The sequence below is a fragment of the Vicia villosa genome, unplaced genomic scaffold (assembly GCF_029867415.1).
Source record: "Vicia villosa cultivar HV-30 ecotype Madison, WI unplaced genomic scaffold, Vvil1.0 ctg.002496F_1_1, whole genome shotgun sequence".
NCBI classification, from domain to species: Eukaryota; Viridiplantae; Streptophyta; class Magnoliopsida; order Fabales; family Fabaceae; genus Vicia; species Vicia villosa.
Window position 1 is genome coordinate 1 of NW_026705948.1, and position 24,101 is coordinate 24,101.

At 37.1% G+C, this 24,101-nt stretch overlaps 1 long non-coding RNA gene across 1 annotated transcript; it reads right to left on the reverse strand.

The window, feature by feature from the left end:
- Positions 1 to 16,550: 16,550 nt before the first annotated feature.
- On the reverse strand, positions 16,551 to 18,841 carry LOC131638994 (uncharacterized). The gene is made up of 3 exons (XR_009294824.1): positions 18,710 to 18,841; positions 18,199 to 18,259; positions 16,551 to 16,826 (listed from the first exon to the last, which is right to left on the reverse strand). It is a non-coding gene; the product is annotated as an uncharacterized LOC131638994 (long non-coding RNA).
- Positions 18,842 to 24,101: the final 5,260 nt, after the last annotated feature.

A 24,101-nucleotide genomic window follows, 5' to 3' on the forward strand; every position in this document is an offset into this window, starting at 1 on the left:
TGTCATGCTTTGGCATAGGTGCTGTGATGACATTTGGAGTTTCTGGAGGATCGAACTCAATTTCTCCAGCATCTATCATGTCTTGGATTTTATTTTTCAGGGCCCAGCAGTGATCTGCGTCATGTCCTGGACAGTTTGAATGATAGGCACATGTTGCATCAGGGCGATAATTCAGAGAAGAAGTATTGACATTCTTCGGAGGACCCCTTAATGTGATCAGATCCGCTTTAAGCAAGTGCTGCAATGCCTGAGAGATTGGCATGTTGATTTTGGTGAAAGTTCTTCTTGGTGCATCTGGTCGATGCGTATATTTTGGCTGTTGATCTTTTTGAGGTGCAGATGCGGAGATCATAACTGCCCCTACAGATTGATGCTGATCACTTTTGTGACTTGTCTGAATTTGCGCTGTATTGACCTCATTTCTGATGGGCCTTTTTGTAGTACCAGAGGAGGATCCTACTTGAATTTTTCCATTTCGAATGCCACTTTCGACACGTTCTCCGGTCAGTATTAGGTCAGTGAAACCTGATGATGAACTTCCCAGCAAATGGCTATAGAATGGGCCAGTTAAAGTGCCCATGAACATGTCGACTAGTTCGCGATCAGATAAGGGTGGTTGAACCCTTCCAGCCATATCTCTCCACTTTTGTGCATACTCTTTGAAACTTTCTTTTGGTCCCATAGACATGCCTCGCAATTGAGTACGAGTGGGTGTAAGATCAGCATTGTATTGGTACTGTTTGTAAAAAGCAGCAGCTAATTCTTCCCAAGTATGAACCTTGGTATTTTCTAGCTGGTAGTACCATTCGAGTTGTGTACCTGACAGACTTTCTTGGAAAAAGTGAATCCACAATTTGTTATCTGTTGTATGAGGTTGTATCTTCCTCACATAAGATCTCAAATGTAGTTTTGGACAAGAAACTCCATCATACTTTGCAAAGGTTGGAACTTTGAATTTTGGAGGGATGACAACATCCGACACGAGTCCCAGATCATTGAAATCTAAGCCAGGTATTTTTTGTATTTCCATAGCTTTCATACGATCCTCCAACTGTTGGTATTTGTCATCATCCTGTTCGTCTCCAGAATGATCTTCTTCTTCATTTGAAGAGAGAGAGGGTTTAGCAGAACCCTGGTTGCTTTGATTATCTTCTTGTTCACCATCACCGACTATTTCAGGGATTGGTGGCTTTTTGATCTTTTTGACAGGGATCTTGATCTTCCTTCTCAGGTAACTCAAGCCTGCAGATTCTTTGGGCTTCTTCTTCTTCTTGAGTATCAGGGCTTTCAGCTCTTGTTGCCCCTTTGCCAGTTCCAGAATTGCCACTTGAACTTGGGCATTCTGTACTTCGAGATTCTTGATGCTTGCCTCAGATTCCATCTCTTCTGACTGAAATAAACAGCGAAGAGATGAGAAACCCGTCATGAGAACCTGTTATGAAATGTGTATGACTGGATGCCATGTATGCAATGTGTATGCAATGTATATGAATGCAATGTATGAAATGCAATGTATGAAATGCAATGTGTATGCAATGCATGTGAATGCATGTGTGCAATGTTTTCAAGGATCATAGAGTCTAGATTTGTTAAAGAAGCAACAAACGTTAGTTAATCAATTTATTCTTTTTTCTTTGCCTCATTTGGGCTTACAAGACAGAAAATAAAATAAATGATCTTTCAGGTCTCCCGTGGGCGCTTTTTCTTTGTCCCCAGGAATGCGTTGATTCTTTGTTCTTCTTGAAGCTGTCTGGTGAGCTCGAATAGCCTTCTCTCATAGTCCTGACAGTGTTCTTTGAAGGTGTCTCTTTCCTCTTTGAGTTGAACCCAGGATTTTTGCAACTCTTCCAAGTCAGTTGGCATATCCGGGTGTAGAATAACTTGAGGTTCGTAACCTTCGACTTCTGATTCGATAGTCACAGGTAGAACAGCGGGATAGGGCATCATGAGTTTTTGAGCATGAGTACGCACCCATCTGAGGTAAAGTTCCATAGGAATAGAATTCCATTGCCCCAGAGTTTTGCTTTCTATTCTATAGACACTGTCCCAAGCCTGTATGAATCTTCGTCGGTGTCTGTGAGAATCATTCTCGTAATCAAACACAATGCCACGGATAATCATGTCATGAGGACCGTTGCTTCTTGCATATCCGAATTGGCGTAGAGCTAGAGAGGGATTGTAAGTGATACCTCCTTTAATGCCAAGGAGTGGCACATTAGGGTATTCTCCACAATGATCAATGATAGTAATGTCTCTTTGAAAGAAGTTGTTCCATCGGATATCTGAATGAGATAAAGACATGATTCTGTAAGACCATTGTGCTCTTTGTTCATTTCTCAGTACTGATCGGGGAAGATGACATGTAAACCACCTAGCCAGCAGTGGTATACAGCACATGAGAGTTCCTCGCTTCTTCGTGGTACGAGTGTGTAGAGAGTGTAGGATGTCTCCCAGCAATGTTGGTACCGGGTTGCGAATTAGGAAAAGGTTGATGATGTGTACACTTATGAACTGGTCGGAATTAGGGAACAAAACCAACCCATAGATCAAAAGAGCCATAACTTCTTCAAAAGCTGGATAACTTTTGTTTTCTAGCAGTAGTCGAGCCTTTTCCAGTAAGAATTTGGCAAGCAAACCCTCAACTCCACTCTTTGTTTCCCAATTGGATTTGATTTCTGACTTTTGCAGATGTAAAGCAGCAGCAATGACTTCAGGTTTTGGTTTTCTTTCTAAACCAGTGAAAGGTAATTGATCTCGGATTGGTAATCCAATTAATTCAGAGAATTCTTCCAAAGTGGGTACCAACTGGTAATCAGGAAATGTGAAGCAATGATGTTCAGGGTCGAAGAACTGGAACAGGACCCGTATCATGTCTTCTTCAAACTTTGAGGTAACCAAATGGAGTAGGTGACCATGCTTTTCAGTGAATTGAGCATTCCTGGGGAATTCTGCTACCAAGACTTTGAGTTCAGATGGCACCGTTGAGATATTGATTCGGATGTAATCTCTGGTGGCGGGAGCCATTACCTGCAAAAACAAAAGTAAACTCTTTGATCCTTGAAATGTGTAGTGAAAAATGATGTGTTTATGATGCAAACATGTGGCACACAAAAACAAATCAAACAATAGCCTTAGGTTTAAAGGCTTGCATGAGGTTGATAGGTGATACCCTCCCCTCTGAAGTTGAGTTGGTTGAAAACCTGTCCTAGAATAGTATTTGGGTTCTATGATCCTTGGAGACAACATCTCAATACGGCGCTCGGACGGCCGATCAAGAATATTCCTCGAGGATAACTAGCTTCGATCAATTTCAAAGCTAGCCACTTAATAGGCCACAAGTCAAGTTCAACTAAAAGGTTCTAAGACAAATTAGTGTTAATGACACTTCGGAAGCCTAATATACTCCTTGATCGCTTTCAAGGGACATCAGTATAAACCAAAGTATCACACTAACGATGACTACCAGATCAACCGTATCGGTACATGCCGTACAGTTTCCTTGGTCTATTGTCATATACTTAAGGTATCTCGAGATTCGGGTTAGAATCTTTCACACAAGCAAAGTACCCAAGCAAACCTGTGAAAAGTAAAGCAATCAGATCAAACAATTGAAAACATCGAAATGATCTATACTCTAAAGGTAACCCCTTTTGAAAACATTTTGAATTTGTATTCCCCAGCAGAGTCGCCAGTTCTGTGGACCGTCCTTTCGGGCCATACCCCTCCGTGGGTGGGATACGTGAACTGACTCTTTTTTGTCGATCGGACGCTTTCGCGTCACTTTTGAAAAAGTTTACAGAGTCGCCACCGACCTTTTATTTTATCCAATGAAGGAAAGGTTTATAAAAGAAACAGAAAAAAGACCTTTGAGAGATTCTGGGTAAGGGGGTAGGTTATACAAAGGGAAGGTGTTAGCACCCTTTGTATCCATGGTTATCCATGGGCTCTTTAGTTTGCTTAGCTCATTTGCTTTACTTTTCAATTGATTCGGAATGCTTTACCTGTGTTTTTGAAATACCTTTGCAAATAGAATTTGTAATGATCCTTGTGCGGATATATACAAATGCTTGTTTATCTTTCGAAAGATGTTTTGAAAAGATCGTTAATTTTGTAATGATCCGTGTTTGGATGTATACAAAATATTGTCTTTTGGAAAATTCGTTTTAAAAAAAACAACAGTGTATGAGAATTTTGTTTGTTTTGATTTTGAGCAAGCAAACTAGGAGGTCTACCCTGAGTTAGGAGGTCTTTATCCTTGTTCCCTTTAAAAATCTATCCATTCGTCGGATATAAACAAAAGGTTCGATTTTGTACTCGAAACAGTAGAAATGTAACTTTGATTTTGAAAAGAGTGAAAAGGGGTTACCCTAGGAGGTGCAAATGTGATTGTGATTGAATTCAGATATTTATCTTTGAAGTTAGTGATCTGACGGTTCAGTTTTATCTTTGACATACACGCAGTTTATATGGGTGCTGGAAATTAAAATGCGGAAATGTAAAGTGCAGAAAGTAAATCTACGCTATTACATCGATTGTGCGGGAAATGTAAACTAGCCTATTTACATGAATTTGACATCCTATACATTTATCTAGGAATTTTAAATTGCAAGAAATAAAAGGCATATTTTTGTATTTTTGTGATTTATTTTAAATATTATTAATGCATTATTAATTAATTTAAAATAAAGAAAAGATGGAAATATGATTAAACCTAGCAAATAAGTTTAAAAATATGTACAAAAGGTTTGTTAATTGATTTTAGAACAAAACTAATTTTTTTGGAATTTTTGAAATTTGTTTTTGGATATTTTAAGTTAATCAAAACATAATTATGCAAATAATTACACAAATAATTAAAACTTAAAGAGAAAATTATCCTAAATATGTACAAAATTAGTTTATGATATATAAACAATATTTAACACAAAGAACAATTTTTTTTATGATTTTTTTTGACTAATTAAAATAATTAATAAGCAAATATACAAATACATACTAATTAATTATGAAAAATATTGAAATTTTGAAGAAAAATAAAATATTTTTGTTTCATAAAATAATATATTATTTTAGAAGTTTAAAATATTTTTTGTGGAATTTTTGGAAGTTTTTAACTATTTTTAATTAATTTATCAAAGAAACTAAAATAAAAATAGAAAATAAAATTAAAAATATAAGGATACTGATCTGGTGTGGCAATTAATGAAGGAGCATGGTGAGCTTGCATGTGTGAGGCGTTGGATTGGCTTTGAGATTGATCCAAGGGCACAGATTTGTAGGTGCATGGTATGATGGTGTACACTGAATCCAAGGGGATTCAAAGTCTTTGCAGGGGCCCACGCTGGATTGACCAGCGAATAAGATTTGAGGGAAGGGCCACCTTGGCGCGCTGAAAAGTCAGACGAACCACGCTTGGACGCGTGGTCGTCTTCAACCTCCAGAAGTGAGGTTTTCAGCTTCAAATAGCGGGGGTTTTTAACCTCCCCTATTTGGACGTTAAAATTCCAGTTTTTTTACAACCTATGAACCTGCAAAAAATACGAGTTAGCAATAGAAACAAGTGACCCAGATCCACTAATTAGAGTGTCCTGAATCCAAATATGTCATTTGTTTTAAGGTTTGAAGCTCCTAGCTATGGATACGAAGAAGATGAAGCTTAAACACTCATGGACTCGTTTTAATGGTGGAGCCTGATCCTCACGTTGGAACACTCATGCTAAGGCCCAGATCACACATATAGGTCCCCATAAGGATGTTAGGGTGGTTAGTTTGCAGTGAAATTAGTTGCATATACAAAAACGAAAATAAAGCTCATATGTACATGAAGAGCTTTAAGTGCTTTATACGACTCTCATATGTCTATATTTAGAGCTCAATCTTACTCTATAATGTTTGAGGAGATGATTAGAAGTGTTTATTGGTATTGATATTGATTGGAAATTTGAATTTGAAAATTACAAAGTATATGCAAATTTTGAGAATTTTTGTGATATTTCTTGCTATACTCTTGCCCTATTTCGTGTGTCCCCCTTTTGCTGAAGTATGATGCTTCTTTTATAGCCCAAAGTTGCTTGGAACTCAAGCTAAGAAGCTTTGTTGTCTTTGTTGAAAGTTTGATTTTTAAAATATTAAAAATCTTTGAATTGTTGACCAAGCTTGACTCCATTCAATGCTCTTGTCTTGCTCTTCAATTCTTGCAGAAAAAATGAAGATTCCTTGAAGTGAGTCATACTTGGAGGCCAAGCAACCATTATCCATGCATTTTCCTTTTAATTTTAATCTTAAAGTAAGATAAAATTATGCAAAAAATGGCCAATAAAGATGTGGGCTTTGTCTTGGTCGTGGGAGGCCCATAGTAACATGGCAAAGATGTTTGGACCATAAAAACTTGGACTCATTTGGAAAAAAAACATTTTTGAGCAATGTTGATTTCATGCATTTTCCCAAAATTTAGCCAACTTCAACAAGGTGTAAATCCTTCAATTTTTGTCATATGAAGGAGATCTTGCACTTTTTGGAAACCTCAAAGAGTCCTCTAACCAATGTCTTTGGTCTCATATCAAAATGATTTTTGGTTCTCCTTGTGTGTCCATTTGAAAAAAGTGTCTTTTTGTTGACTTTGAAAATGACCTGTAATGTCTTTGGCCATATTTTTCAAATGGTGAATGCTATGACCATGGGATCAATTGCATTTGAAAGATAATTGAATTTCCTTCAAAATGAGCTTTGGTTGACATTTTTTGGATGAAGGATGAGAGAGTTATGATCAGTCAAAGTTGAGTTGACTTTTCAGGCAAAAACCCTAATTTTGAATCTTAGGGTTTTGTTGATTTTTGATCTTTCCTTGATGAATTGTGATCATCCAATGATCAAATGTTGAATCCTTTGACAAAATATGGACTTTGACAAAAAATTTCATTTTTGACTGTCAGTTGACTTTTTTGGTCAAACGGGTCGTCTGTTGACTGTTTGAGCTGCTGACGGTGCGTCTAAGTGAATTGAAGTTTGAAAATTTGTATGATGGTACTTTGAGATGTATGGATGTATATGAAATCCATTTGAGCTCTCAAAACTTGTTGCTCCTGTTAAAACAAGAAAAACCCTGATTAGGGACTGTCTGTATAGGAGGCAGTTAAGCGTACCTGATTTTTGTGCAGTGTTGAGTTTCTGCTAATCATGTGATATTCAGAAGACTTCTAACACAAAAATCTTGGAAATTTGAATTGTGAATGATTGATTTGATTGATTGTACAAATCACTGTGAATTGTACTGTCTGCAGTTTGTCTGTCAACCGACTGTTCGTGTACTGAAGCAGCAGTTAAAGTGAAAAATCAGCCGTCAAAGTTAATTTTCTTTTTTTTTTTTTTTTTTGTTGTTATTTTTGTTTTTGTTTGGTGTGAAGCATGAAAATTTATTTACATGACTTGTTAGAAAACAGAAACATAATAAATAACTGATATTTACGGTATGCGGGCAAAATTACCGATAATAACCTGAAAATTATTTAATGCACAGAAATAGAAATATTTGACTGGCAGAAAATACACAAAATATTATCTTAGTAATTAAGCAATATTATGACAACTAGTACAACATTTAATACTGACAGTATAAATATTACATACTATATTGAACAGTACGACGAATAAACGGTACATTTAAGAAATAAGAAATACGGCAAATTTTAAGAATGACGATTGATGACCCATGCTATGAACAATAGCATGTAGATGATTGGGAGCATAACCATTGCAGGTCCACACTCCTCAGGACTGTGCAGGCAGAAGAAAGTCATGATCACCGTAGCAATGGTGATGACTGTAAGAGACAGTGTCTCTATCCATTTTGCCATTTTTGTTAGGGAAGAAGAGAAAATGGATTATGAAGTGGAAATTTGAGAAATGAATTAGAATTTGATGTGAGATTTTATGGAAGAATGAGAAGTATTTATAGAATGGAAAGAAGGAAAGAGACGTTGGGGAATGATGTGATTCCGTACAAAAGGAAATTTGAGTGGTAGTGAGATTTGTAAGGTATTGTTGGGAAAAGAGAGATGGATAGAATAAAGTTGAGATTTGAATTTGAAAGGATAGATTTGAAAAGATTTTGAAAATAATGGAATATAGCACAAAAGTTAGTGGGAAAACAAAAACAATTGTTACCAGTACAGTGTGAGTTTCCTGCTTTTGCGCCTGCAAAAAGATTTAACCCTGCATGAACTGTGTTAGTACTATTTATCTGTAAAATAAATAAATAGTATTTGTGAAGTAAGGAACAGTATTTGGCGTTTGCGTAAGAATAAATTCCACTGTAAGCCAAGTTACTGTGTAAGAAAAATTCTGAAAACCAAGTTCTTCATATGTCAGGATATTTTGAAAAAATCCATGTTTATATGAGACTCTTAATTTTCATATTGAAACTTTCCTGAAAAAAGAAGTGGGCAAATTTTGGGGTATAACAGCACGCATCAAAATGATCAGTGTGTCACAAAGTTCAATAAATATATTTAATTATATTCAAAATCACAAATAAAAATGTCCAAATAAACAAGCTATGACTGCAAAAAAAAAAAGTGACTGCAAACATAATCAAAAAATAAAATGAACACACTGATACTAACCACGAGCAACACTGATTCGTAAAATAGTCAGATAAAAACTAAAAGTGAAAAGATTTTGCCCAGTAGCGACCAGATGAGTTCCAGGAGCGACCAGAGGGGGATAGTGAGCTGTCATGTTTATGATAACTGTCGTGATGATATTTTTTAATGTCAATCTGCTTTTATTTTTGTTAGTTGTCCCCAGTTTAGAATGAGTAGTTCCACAGCATAATGAAAAGCTCAAGCAAGACAATGAGAATACCAACAATTGAGCAACATGCATGAAAGTGGTAGTGAGTGAAAATTTTTGAAAAATTAATTTTTCCCTTTCTTTTTCAATAAAAGTGACAAGGCAGGTATGAATTTTAAAACTTAAACTCTTAGTGTGTGCATGAAACGTAGGTTGTTAGTAAATACTAATAGAAGTTCTTTATGGTACACAATTTTTGTTGGATCGGCTTAGCCTTAACCATTATGAGAAAAGCTTTCCATTGTTTACTATATGCAGGAGACCATCGATTATTTTGACATGTTTGTATTTTGCTAAACCAGTTGTTGCATCGTTTTGTGGAAATCTTTGAAAATGACTTAGGCATTTGTTTGAATCTGAGAGTTTCTTTGAGCCTACTCCATCTTAAAAGTTATTCTTTTTGTGAGAGTGTGATCCTTTGCTAACCATTCTTTGAGACTGAGATCAAGAAAAAGATCATAAAATACACCGAGAAAAACACCTGGTGAGTTTTGATCTCAATAAAAACTTTTGTTTTGGACCATCAACCATAAAATTTGGTGATATGTTTTCTCTTTTACCTTTATAGAAAGTAGGGGAGCATTCATAGAATCTAGATACAGGTTGATTTCCAAGTTGGGGAGATTCTTAATCAAAAGAAGAGTAAGTACAGGTGGTGATTTGCAAAGAACAAAAATAAATGCGTAGCTTGAAAAAAAAAGAAACAAAAGAAAAGAAAAGAAAAGAAACATCGAGCTACGGATGAAAAGATGAACGGGTGAGAAAGCTAATGTTATAGAGAAGAAGGAATGAGTTGTGATTCAGATGCTTCCCTAATAGGAACAACCCTTGAATATATTCCTTTCTTTGAATCTAAACCACATTAAAACCCTATAAAGACCTTCTGATTCTCAGATTCCACAGGACTTGATGCTAACAATACGGTGAACGTATGATATGGATATTTGTTGATTTAATTGTTTGGATAAGTGTTTAACCCCTCTTTTATTCATCATACTTTTTGATGAGAGTGATTAGTGCTGATTCAACTGTGGTTGTGTAGTGTTTTGAACTTCTGAAGGTAATTACCTTTCAAAATATGTTTCATGTGCATATTCTGAGTTTGCAGGGAGATGAAGAGTATCTGATTGGATCACTGAATTGAGCCACTTGAAAAACTTTTTGAAAACCTTGTTGCATGATTGTTGGTGTGTGTTGTTGTATTTACTGAGGTAAGTAATTTTGTTTAGGGACAAACAAAACTCTAAGTTGGGGAGAGTTTGTTAGGAGTGAATTAGTAGTATTTTCATGTGTTAAAATAACTACCTTTTGATCTGAAGTTGAACATATCTTATTATTTTTAAGGATTTTATGGTTAGAATTGAAATATAGAGGTTCGATGCTAATTGTAGAGTAAATTGTATCACTTCGGGTGTTATTTGTGCAGGTATTAAGGTTGAAAAGTAGGAACGAGGAAGCGCGAAGGCGTAAAGACTCTGGAGAAGAGAAATCACAAAGAAGTGGGATGAAGCAAAGGCCGAGCCGCAGCAATAATGGGCGAGACGCGCCTTAACTTCTGACTTTGGTTGCGCCTCGCCAATCTGTGCCGAGCCGCGGCTTCTTCGTAAAAAGAGAAATTGTTATAAATAGAAGCTCTAATCCTCATAAGTGAGAGGTCTTTTGATGAGCGAAATTCAGAGAGAATTCCTATTCAAGAGCAGAAAACAACATCCGACGCAGAATTCAACATCAATTGAAGACATTCCCTTGATTGAGATGAATCCCTCTATGATGTTTTGTGTGTTCTTCATGTCTATGGAGAGCTAAACCCCATTGTGTTGAGTTTAAGGTAGTAGTTAACCTATGAAGATGCAATTACTTTGATTAATTCCTGTGAACAATTGTTTGAGTTTTATTATCAATAAAGAACCTTGCTTTTATTTTATATCATTGTTGAACTATCAATCGAGAGATAGGGTTTATACTTTTGCCCTAGGTTCTTATATTAACTTGTTGATTAATCCTCAGAGATGAGATTTTGAAGAAGTTTTCATAAATCATCGTGTTTAATTCCCTTTATCTTTATAGTTATTCTGAGAGATCGAATATCATACTGATAGAGGTGGTTCTAAATTGACCTTAGACATAATATCAGTTTTGAGGATGAATGAAGATAATAACTTATACAATGGTTCACTTATGGATTAACTAATTATTGCATATGAATAGGTTGATGAACCTTAGAACTCAACATATTCATCACCATAATTATTCATTCTTTAAGCTTTTAGTTATTTAATTCTTATTCTCTTATATGCACTTTTGGATTAAAACAATCAAAACCAATACTTTTCACTACTCATCATAATTTGACTATAGAACGGCAGCAATATTAACTCTGTCTCTGTGGATACGATATATTAGAAAATATTTACCTAAAATACTTTCAACACTGGGGGAGCTTCAGAGATCTTTATCTGTTGGAGCTTCACCCTGAGGTCTTCAGTGGCCTCGCTAGTTTTCTCCTTAAGATCTTCAGTGATTTCTGTCTCGAAGGATTCTTCAACATCAGTATTGAAGATTACATTGTCATTTAGGCCCTCAATAGCCTGCTTTTAGGTTGAAATCATCTCCCATTCAGTAATGTCAGCTTCAGACACATCCACCATATTGATGTCAACTGGTTCAGCGTAGTTAGTGTCAGCGACATTTAGGGGGTCTGCATCGACCTTCATGTGATTCTTTGCCTTATCAACAAACTTCAAACGTCCATCCTTGATAGCATTCTGAATTAGATCCCTGAAAAGAAAGCATTGTGAGGTTTTATGGCCTAAAAAACCATGATATTTACAAAAGCCTCATTTCTTCCGTTGCTCCAATGGAGGAACTTTGGAATTGGGAGGCACTATCATCTGGCTATCTTTTACTAGTAAATAAAATATTTCGTCACATTTAGTGACATCAAAAGTGTAAGTTTTCTTTGGAAATTTATCACTTTTGTCATTCTCGATTGGATTTTTCCCATTCGAAGGGGTGAGCAATTTACAAGAGTAAGGTGGTGCTTCTTTTAATTCGGCTAAGTCTATTTCGACCTCTTCAAAACTGTACGAATCTTCAAAGGCTTCGCCTTCAACGTCTTCAGCCTCAATATATGCCACTTTCTCCTTCTTATAATTTTTGTTTGCTCTAGCCTTTTCAGCTTTCAATCGTTCGACTTGTCGAACTCTATCTGCCAGTTGGGCCATATCCCTCAAATATTGAGTATCCAACTTCTTTCTAATTGAATAGTCTAGACCTCCTGCAGCCATTTCGACTAATTCGTGTTCCGGAACAACTGTGAAGCATCTTGATTTCAGCAAACAGAACCTATTCAAATAATCATCTATGGGTTCCGTGAATTTCCTCTTAATGCTAGCCAACTCTTTCAAACTTATCTTGATTTGGCCCATATAAAATTGTTCATGGAACAATCTCTCCAAGTGTGCCCACACATCTATGGAATTTGGGGGTAAGGTGGTAAACCATGTGAAAGCATTTTTTGTTAGAGAACTAGGGAAATATTTAATTATCAGGCTTTCGTTGCCTGCTAAATCACCAACCTCTGTCAAGTATCGGGCTATGTGTTCCATAGTCGATTCACTAGTATCCCCTGAAAATTTCGTAAATTTAGGTACTTTGGTTCCTCTTGGTAATTTCGTTTGCATAATATACTCCGCTACACGGGAAGTGTAATTTGGACGTCGAAGTCCAGTATTAAGGCCATTATTGGCCATAATTCTTTCTATCATGGCGGTTAGGTTATTTTCTGTTTCCATGTTGTCTCTCCTAACCCTGTGTAATACTTCGTCTAGATGTTCGTCCCTGCCTACTACAACTAGCCTAGGCTGTTCCTAGGGAACTTCTTGTTGGCCAGTATTGGTCCCTCGATTCAGATTTTCTAAATCTATCACTTGATTTCTTTCGACGGGTACCTGCCTAGAGGGCTGAACTACATCTTGAACCCGTTCTAAGACTGGGTTACCTTCTCGATAGGTAGACAGGTTATTTCTTCGCCTAGTTTGAGGGACTCCTAAGAAATCTGCCATACGACCTATTTGTGAAGATATTTTCTGGTATGTTTCTACATTATCCTGGTTAGTCTTGGTAATGTTTGCTACTAAGGGAGTAAAGCTCGATCCCATTTCTCGAGCAAGAATACCCACCATATCGTAGTTACTTGCATCCATCTCATGCCTAAATACTGCTTGACTGCTGGTCGTTAATGGAGGCATTTGGCCTGATGGGCCTATATTCTATGCGCTTCGACCTACTGAACCTGCGTTAGGCGAAAATGTCGTCGCATTAGGTTGAGTATATGTAGGTCCTGCACCATGTAATCCTGTCATATATTAAAAGGGCATTCCATATGGGTTTCCAAGTCTCCAACCCTCGAATGATGATGACGATGGTCTTAGGGTTTGTTGTTGATTTGCGAAATTTGCCGCAAAATGTGGTATTTCTGTCGTGCCTGTGAAGTGAGGCATGGTGGTCGAACTGGAAACTGGGACTGTTCCTATTGGCCCTGATTTATTTTCGGGCATGGCTTGGGAACTAACTATAGCCGCAGACCCTGTCGAAGCGGGTATCTCCTGCGCTTATGACATAGAAGTCGAAACATTGGTAGTACTTGCTGCCACTGTTCCTGACCCTTGTGGGGGATCTTGATTTCCCATTCCACTGGTCGAATTGACCATTTTCTTGTTGTACCTTTGTTTAGGAATCAGTTGTGCACTGTTGGTTAATTTACTGTTCCTAAGGTTCATACAAGGTCTTGATATATTCTAGACAAAAACAAAACAACAAATTAATGACAATCTGTTTGACACCGTCCCACCGGGTGTGCCAGTTTGTTTACGGTGATTTCCGATAAACAACCGCTAGTCCTCCAAACTATAAATATACTTTGGTTACTCGCGAGATCGACTAGATTGATCCTAAGACATAGTCAAATAGTTGTCTTTCGAGATAATTCGGTTCATGTTTGTTGGTCCTTTTGCTTCGAAACTCGGTTATAGTATGAACATGTAAGTAACTTTCGAAATAAACTAACATAGAATGTATACAACTGAAAACATAAACTGGTTATAAATGTAAGAAAAAGACTTTGACGAAATGATAAAGGAATCTAACTTTCAGAAACGTAAAGTACAGAAATGTAAAGTGCAATAATTGTAAAGTGCAGAAATGTAAAGATTAATCGAAGAACGTAAGGAAACTTAAACTACAAGAAAAACTAGGCGAAACATTAAAGGAAATTTAAAGATACTTTGATTCTGTAAGTAGAAATACAAACATATTAAATATGTGGTGTCATACGTACATTTCTCAGCGAACTCTTTCTCTTAACACTTGATACTTGAGTGATTTGTGAGTGATTTGTACAAAATGAACACACTGGATCCTGATACTAAGACCCTTATTTATACTAATTCGACCCTAATGGTCCTACACTAACAAAATGCCACGTTGCTCACATGCATACGCTTCGAATCCCTGGGGCGCCATCTGTCCTTGTTCGGTTATGCAGAATGTTTCGAAATTCAAATCCTCCCGCCTAAATTCTTTTTCGATATATGGCAACGTGATCTTTAGTGAGAATGCCACGAAATACGCTAAGCTTCAGTACTCTTTGTATTTCGAAAAACACTTAAGTCTCAAAGATAATCTATCTCGATTCAGCTTCGATTTCAATCATCTTCATCATAAATAACATCCTCAGAAATGGCCTTAAAAACCATTTATTCTCAAGAATGGCTGTCGAAAGCCATCTTCTTCTTCAAACTCTAATTCTTCAAGAAGCATATCCCTCAATCGAAATCTCCAGCTAACAAGGGAGTGGTATCAAAGAAAGGGTTAGCTTCCATCATCTTTCACTCAAACCTTCAAAACTCCCTAGTTGAGTCCCACCTAGGTTAGTCTCCGTCAATAAAAACCAATTCCCCAGTAAGTTGAAACCTGGGTCTTTCCCTGCTTAACAAAAGCACACTGGTAGATCTTCCCCCCTATTTAAGAGTCAGCCTCAACCTTGGGCTTTGTACAAGGCAGATACTCCCCTTAGAGTCAAAACTTTACTCATAGGTATTCCCCTATTCAGTGTCAGCCTCAACCTTGTGCTTTGTACAAGGCAGATAATAGAGTCTCCACAGTGAGTCCTTCCCCATCAATTAGCCACAATCTTGGGCTTTGTACAAGGCAGATAAATATCATTTCCATGTGTCAAGAGATTCCTAACCTTCAGGATCTTTTCCCTAGAGAGTCAGCCACAACCTTGGTCTTTGTACAAGGCACACAAAATAGAGTCATCCATACTAAGTTTCCTCAAACAGTCAGCCACAACCTTGGGCTTTGTACAAGGCATAAAAAATAGAGTCTCCCTAGGTAGAGTCAGCCACAATTCTGGGCTTTGTACAGAACACTAAAATAAATCCTTCAATCCATTAAATAAACACTCTCCAACTAGAGTCAACCTCAATTCTGGGCTTTGTACAGAACACAAATTTCCTAAGTCAAAATTAAATTCTAGTGGGGTTGTCTCCCAGAGTCAATCAAAAAGCCTCAAGCTTGGGCCTCATACAAGCCAGCTAAAATCAAATATTTTATACAATAAATAGATATTACTTATCTCTATAGAGAGATGTTTCTCTTATTTCACCACATTCAAACAAACAAACAAACATTTCAATTTTAATTTTAAACATTCTCCCATTTAGGACTTTGAAAGACATGCTCTGGCAAGTTAACCCAGGCTTGTGTAACTTTCCCTAATTTGGTTGAGAATCTTTCTTTCATTCAAGAGACATTTGACTGGTATACTTGCACATACACAAGTAAGGTCCCTCTCTTAATGAAATGAACTCAGTTTTTTTTCCTTTTCTGTCACTTTTAATGTTTGTGGTGGAATAGTAGAAATACCTCTCTGTAAAGATGACTTCATGTCTCTTTACTGTAAACAGAGATTTAATTCAAGCTTCAACCTTGAGCTTCAAGCAAGGCACCAAAAATATTAATTTCCCTAATTAGTTCCCCGAACTACAAAAAGCTCTGACTTCCATTAGGGATATGTAGGCATGAGGTTCACAAGGAATCTCAGCGAGCTAATCAAAAACCAAAAATAGTATCTCTGTCTGTCTTTCTTTCAATTCAATTCCTTCTCCTATTACAAAGGAGAAACTTTTCCAATCAATTAGCAACAACACAAACACATAGACACAGAGAAGGTTCCCGTAGAGTACTACGGATATGTAGGGTGCTTAAAACCTTCCCTGTGTATAACCGACCTCCCGGACTCCAGAATTTCTAGTCTAGGTGAATCCCCACACTTAGAAAACACCTAGGGTTTATTTGAGATCTTTTTCCCCTTCCTCCTCGTAGGATAATTAAAAAGTTCGTGTGCAATCGTAGGAAGAACTGAAACAAAATTCATCCCACAAGGGCGCTTCTCTCCTTCCAAATTTCGCGTGAAGGGTCTAGCATGCCGTCCTCCCAAGTGAAACGGGGTGGTAAAAAAAACGACACCACACACACGACCCCGCATGTTAACCCAAAAATCTTAAACCTCGGCTCTGATACCAAAATTGTAACGATCAGCCCCCAAGTTGGCCACCCTTGGGGCCGGAGCCGTTAATAGTTTGATTCTCAAAGTAGTTTCCCAAAAATACATAATTAATTTCTCAAATAAATAATTCAATAATAATAATAACATGTCATTCATAAGGTTTTTATCCCAACAAAATGATAGTTAAACATTTTCCAATCCGAGGTCTAAGTAATTTGAAATAACAATATTTAGAATTTACATTAATTGTTCAAGGACTTCAAAAATATTTTATACAATGACAAGTTCCAAAATATGACAACAGAAAAAATAGTCAACTGTGAGGCGCCTGTTAGTTCATCTCACCGAGAAATCTTCCCTTTCAAGTCGTCCCCAAAAACTTCCCATTTATCCGTCTACTTTCCTGCATAATCATAAAAAGAAAACAACAGGGGTGCAAGGGTCAGCGCAGACGCTGGTGAATACTATAACACACCATAAGTAACCCAAACAATATATACTTTCGAGATGATGCCGCTCACCAAACCCCCTTCTAAGGTCATATAATATCAGGTATAATATTTCCCGTAATATAGCTTATTCGCTCAAAATATAGAGACTTATCTACCCTCGGGTCATATCTAAAATTTTCCCAAAATATAGGGGACTAACTCCTAAAAGGTATCCCAAAGTGATAGTGAAATGATGCAAAAAGAATGAGCTAAAAAGTAGTTAAAACGAAACGGGAAAATGAAAAATACTAAAGACAAATAGGTACCCATCGTTGGGGATTTTCAGTGGAAACTCCAACGAAAATCCCTAACGATGAAAAGAAGGAAAACATCCAGAGGGTTCTTCGTTGGGGATTTTCAGAGAAAAACTCCAACGAAAATCCCTAACGGTGGAACACGAGAAAATGATCAAAATGTAAGATTTTGGCCTATACCCGGTCTATAAACATACCATTTAAATGTAGCTCATCCTATAAAATTTATTATCCAATAAAGATCGAAAAGAGCATCATCCTCAAAGTGTACTCGATTATCCATAAGATTTAAACAAGTCCAAAGTAAGCTAAAACATACACAACAACCTTTATAACACCAACACCACTTCATTAATAACAAGGCAACACACACACAAGAGAGACGCTATTCCGGCCCTCTATTGGCCCAACCCGGTCTACCAATAAAGTCTATTCCTACTTCTCCCAATGGCCCTAAGACCAAAGGGGCAACCAAAATCTCCTCCTGTACGAGGCATTCACAATCACAAGAGCATAATGCCCAAGTCGTCAGAAGGGTCTTACAGGAAATATATATCCTCTCGTATTGGGTCCCAAACACCAATAACCACCAATAAACCGGAATAGGTCTCAAATCACATATGCACACAAAACAATCAACGCAACAATCAAGCAACAATTTAAACAACCATATCATTCAAAGGTGCATATATGCTCATTATTTGACATTCCATAAGATAGCTCAATATCACCAAACATCATTCATGGCCATTGGCCAACCAAGATTCCCATAAACCACCCGAGCTACCAACAAGCCTCGGGGTAAAACAACATATCATCTCAACAACATATCTCATTCATACATCATTAATATCATGAAAAATATTACTAGCTAGCACAGCTCAACATAAGGATGTCATATATATTACTTATAAGACATGTGCATATACTATCAATCTCATAAATGCTAATATACTACATATGTGTCCTCTTACACATCAACTAGCAACTATATTTTGTAAGGTTTACAAATAGTGAGTTAAGTACTCACCTCGAAGCGTTAGCAACAGAAGGCTTTATCGACCAAGCTTTTCCTTTCCCCTTATCCCATCCTAATAACAATACTTTGGGTATTTAGATTGAGGCCCGACCCTAACATATATATTTATATACAAACCTCCCTTTTCTAATACAAAATTTCATATAACTTTCTTTATCAAAAATTTCTTTTTTTCAAAAACACTAACCATAGGTCATATATTTTTCAAAGCACTAAAGTAGTTCATATATGTTCCAAATATACTATAACCAATACTTTATAAATCATATTATTATCAAAATACCATTTTATCATAAAAGCCCCAGAATTCCAAATCTCATAATTTAATTTATACATTTATTTTGCTTAGAATTGTGTAGTATTTCATAATCATATATAATATACTTAAAACATTTACTACACTAAAATATATAAATCATAAAATCTTAAAAATTCCATAAAACCTAGAATTCTAAAATAGATAATGAATGATTAAAGAAAATTAAAAGACATCAAGATATACCTTTATAGCAAATATATGTTGAGACTTTGCTAATGGAAGTGCTAGAGATGGAAGATTGAACTTGGGTAGAGATTTTTGAAAGTGAAGAATGAAGAAGATAAGAATAGCAATTGTTTCTTGAAATGGAAAGTGAAGATCTTTCAAAGATAGGAAGGAGTAGATATTTATGGATCAAAGTGGGAAATTACCCTTTTGCCCTTCACCTTTAATAAAGCAAATCATATCTTAATCATCTTTCTCAATTTTGTTTAGACTTTAAATTTTTCACCAAATCCATAAGCATAAAAATAATTCGAAATAAAACATAATATTTTGAAATAATAATTATTAAATCCTTTATTAATTAATAAAATAATATTTAATTAAATTATTTGGGTCAGGTTATTTCACAATTACTAAGTGAACACCATGTTCTAGTAATTACATTCACTGAACCAGTAAATGAATTGGTACACAATTATCTCAATGGGCATAAAATGAAGAAACCAATTCTCATTGATTTCCAACACCAAGGAGTGTCCCTGACTTCACCCCCATGGAAGTCAGGACCTGGGACTAGTATAAATCTCCCGAGAAATTTAAGACACCTTGGTTTTGAAAGTTATTCATCTTAGGAATGTCCATGACTTCACCCCCATGGAAGTCAGGACTCGGGACGAGTATAAGTCTCCCGGGGAACATAAAACACCCGAAGAAATTTGAAGAGGGTAACTGGAATGTTTACAAAGATACCATACAAGAGGGGCAATCTTTGTAAAGGGGGAAAATGGATGATATATCATGCACGAGCAATAAACAAACGGGAATGAGAAATAAGAGAAGTGATAAAAGATGAGATATATTAAATTTAAAAGTAAAATTACAAGTGCGTGTCCATAAAAATAAAGAAATATAAAGATAAGGAAAAATAAAAAGGAAAAGAAGAAGGAAGGGAGTGAAGAAGAATGCTACCTTTAGTTGGAAGTGGGAGCCGGAGTTATGGATCTCGGAGGGAGTCATCTCGAGAGAACCAAGGAAATCTTGTCTACGCATAAATTTTTTGAAGAGATTAGAGGCAAGGGGATCAAGGAAGGATGACTTGCTATCTTCGGTCACAACTACCCCGGAGGGCAACTCAAAAGGAACATCTACAAAATGTTTATCCACGGGGAAGACCGGCCCCTTATCAGAAGAAGAACCCTCCGAGGGAATAGCTTGTCGTTTAGATTTCTTCCGGGGGGATTTGGAACGGTAGGAGGAGGAGAAGAAGTAGGAGGAGACGGTGCCGGGGAATCTCTGATGTCATAAATAGGCGCAGCAGCAAGCCTTGCGTGAGAGGAGCCGAGGGATTGAGACTTTAAGCGGGGCCTCTTGGCAGTGGAATAGACTACGGGCTCCACTTGAGTAACAGCAGGGGCAACTTTAGGTGCCGGAGTAGACCTTGCTCGGGATATTAACCCGAACCGGTCTATGATTTCTTTGAAAGTGATGTAGTGAGGAAGTCGGCAGCCTTGCGTCTGCTTCTGTTTCAAAAAGTCCACTAAGACGAGGAAAAGAAAAAATAGAACGGAGGTTAGAAATATATATAAAAAAAGAATGAAAACTAAAGGAAGGATTAAAAGAATACTTACAAAGGCGGACATCCTTAAAGTCATCGGTCCCGGGAGCCAAGCCCGCTTTCACCAAGACTTCCCGATCACAATAAATCTCGTGAGGAATGGGTGATGGGAAAGCCTTCTGCAAAAGCCTTAGGTTGTGCTCGATCTTCTTGGAGGCCTCTTCATAAAAGTATGAGGCCGATTCAGACCAAATTCGGGGCACATCACTCCGGAAGCCCCCAGTCACCAAGATCCAGAGGGGATGCCATCGATTGGGCTCCACCTTATCGATGTTTTTGGAAAGTAAAAATCTCATTAAGGGATGAGATCGGAAGAAGGCTGGAGTACCAGAATGATGGACTTTGTACATCATATGAAAGAGGGCCAAGAAGGCTCCACTCCTACAGCTGAACAAGCTACCTGAAAGGATATTAAAATCAGCCAAGAAAAGGGATGGATTTCAGCGGGTTCTCGGTCCATGACCACTAGGAGTTCTCCCACCAGAGGAGGAGCGGGGAGCTGCAGCCCATAGTTCAAGCACTCTAGGTAAATTGCTTGGGTTCCTAAAGAACTAGAACGACGGTCTTGAATTGGAGCATCAATTACTTCATCTAGTAAAGGGGTCCTAATAAGTAGGTCCTCGGGGATCTCATAAAAACCCCGGATCATATGCAAGTGATTCTTCTTCACCCGACATTTACCTGACTTGCTCCTTATTACCTCTAGAGACTGAGAGGAAGAGGTACCTTGGGTCTTGGCTGGGGTCTTCTTTTTCTGCGGAAGGGGGGCTGGAGTCGACTGAGTAGGGGCACCCGCATCTTGACTCCCCGCTCCCTCAGAGGCCGGGATATAGCCCGAGAACCAATGGATATTGGTACCCTTGGAGGTCGGACAGCTTCCCTCCTGGAGGTTCCCGTCGATTGGGAGCCGGGGGCCCTCGGGATATCAAGCTGAGCAAGGGCAGCTGCCTCTTCCTCATCTAGAGGATTGACTGCTATAACAGCATCAAACCATGAGGGATATTCGGTCTGGGATTTGGGAGGGCTTGACGAGGAGTTTGCCTGCGAAGGATCTGGCTGGTTAAAATGTTAAGGATCTTGACGAGAGGAGTCGCCAAGCTGAGTCACGAAAAAAGTGCGTTTAAAGGCGGTGGTTTTAGCACTCGCAAAAGGAGAAATGACAAATCCATAGCCGATGGCTACACCGCCGACTTGGGCTACCCTACGGCCAACTTGAATAAATTGACATACCTCTCGCATGCGATGGCGGTCGACACAAGGAATGCAGATGCGTTCGGTGTCCTTATCCATGCTCGGAGGAGGGTTGTTGTTGAAAAGGGGAAAGTCGCTGTTAAAGAGAGAAGACACGGGGAGGAAACGACAAAAGGAAAGATGAAAATGAGGAGGCATATGACGAATGAGAAGTAAAAAAAGGAAAACTTACCATTTTATAGTGCCGTATGGGGTTCCTTCAGTATTCCCAGGCCATAAATGTGGAAACAAGTGGCAGGTTAGAGCATTGAATTCTTCATATCCCGTGAAATTTCAAAAGTTGGCGCCTGGTATTTAAAAGAATTCAAGGGGCAATTGATAAGTCCAAGTCTGGTACATGCCCATGGGCTAAACCAAGGTTTATTGGGTAAGCCCAATAAACGGCCTAAAGGCTAAATCCAGACACCTACTAACATGATGGTGACAAGTGTCATCATCTTAGGAGGTTGAATGGAAAGGCATTCTATGTAAATAGGAGCCAGTCAAAACCTTTTAGAGGTAATGCTAAAACTTTTACTATAGCCTTAAACTCCCTAAATAAATCACTGACTTTATCATCGGAGTGGCTACGATCGACTTCGGTCGTGATCTAGGTACCCGGAGCTTACAACCACACATCCATATGGAGCACGGAGATAGCCATCTACATAAGGAGAGGAATCCGAGGTCCCGAGATCTTCCCCTAGTGAAGGGAAGAAGGACCACGGTTTATAAGAGAACAGACTCCCGAGCTCTGAGCCCCCGATGGGACAACCCGGGCAAAGGAACTCGGGGAACATCTAAGCAAGCAACCCGTACACACCCCCCGCAACGTATTGTAACATAACGAAATGAGGAAGAAAGTCGCACTGATTAAGAAAAACAAGCCAGTTCATTGCCCGAGCTGGGAAAAAGCCAAGATCTTCTGGGACAAAATTCCCTCCAAAAGCGACCTCATCATATACCACTGGTGGATCTAGGGTAGTAATAATACTATAAAATTAGGATTGGATAAGTACCCTACATATATAGTTTTGGTTTTGAGTGTGATTAGTTTATATTAGGCTTATTGGCCTCGTTGCCTTTTTTGATTTATTAAGGCTGAAGAGTTCTTCCTAAAAGATTTGGTATCGAAAAATCCGTTGTAAGATGTTATAATATACTAGTTAGAGACTCGTGCTGTCGTCCGGGTACATTACTTGTGGTGTAGTATTTTTTGAACGATATGAAAAATGTGAAGTAAAGAAGTTTGACCAAATTGCATATTAAAATAGAAATTAACCATTTAAAAAAAGTTTTACTAATTAGATATTAGTAGTATACAAATTAGGTTCTAAGTTAAAATAATTATCCATAAAAAAAGTTTAAGATAGATCAGAACACAATAGCAATAAATTAAGATAAGGATTGATTAAAAAAAATTAGATATTATATTGATACTATTTTACATTGCTATAAGCATAGAGAATGATTATCATGAACTAAGATTTTGTGTGCATAAAACATAATCTCATCTTTTGTCCTTTAGCCATTGCCTTAATATCAAATCAATGACAAAAACAAGTTCATTTAATTTGTTATAGCCTATTATGGATGAAAATACTTTGGCAATATTCGGAAAAAAAATCATATTTAGGAGTACTATCGATATGTCATTCTTCTTTATTGCAAGGGAACACTACCACATGATTAAGAAGCTTAAAAAAACTACAAGATTTGCCAATTTACAATAGAACAAGAACTCTTGGACCACTATGTCTTTAGACATGCGTAAACATTATAGTAGTACCTTGAATATTTTGTCTAGAGATGTGGCACAATGGGATAAATTAGAGAAAAAAAATATATTACATTTGTCCACTAAACTCCAAAGGAAACTTGAAGAGAGAAGTTTAGGGCTCAAGAATCCTACGCCTATGACTTGCTCCTCTACAACCCAAACCTCACATCACTTTTCTCGCTTTTCATTTTAATTATAGACAACTACTAGTTAGAGCTCCGTGCTGTCTCCCAAGTACATTATTTGTGATGTAGTATTTTTGGAACGATATGAAAAATGTGAAGTAAAGAAATTTGATCAAATTGTATATTAAAATAGAAATTAACTATTTAAAAAAAGTTTTACTAATTAGATATTAGTAGTATGAAAATTAGGTTCTAAGTTAAAATAATTATCCATAAAAAAAGTTTAAGATAGATCAAAACACTATAGCAATAAGTTAAAATAATGATTGATTAAATTAAAATAGATATTATATTAATAGTTGTCCGTGAAATAAATAAATAAAATTATATAAATGAAAAAATAAAGTATATTATCATGCAATTGATTTTTTTAGAGAGTAGATTGCTATCACAATATTATATTATACTAGTACTTAGACCCGTGCGAGGCACGGGTTAAATATTTTTTAAGTAAAAAACTATTTTAAAAATACTTATAATATACAAATTTTACTTGTAGTAAGATTATTGTTGTACAGATAAAATGTTATTGTTATTAATGGTATACATAAAAAAGTTTATTTAACTAATTTTTTTGTAAATTATAAAATAATTTTGACA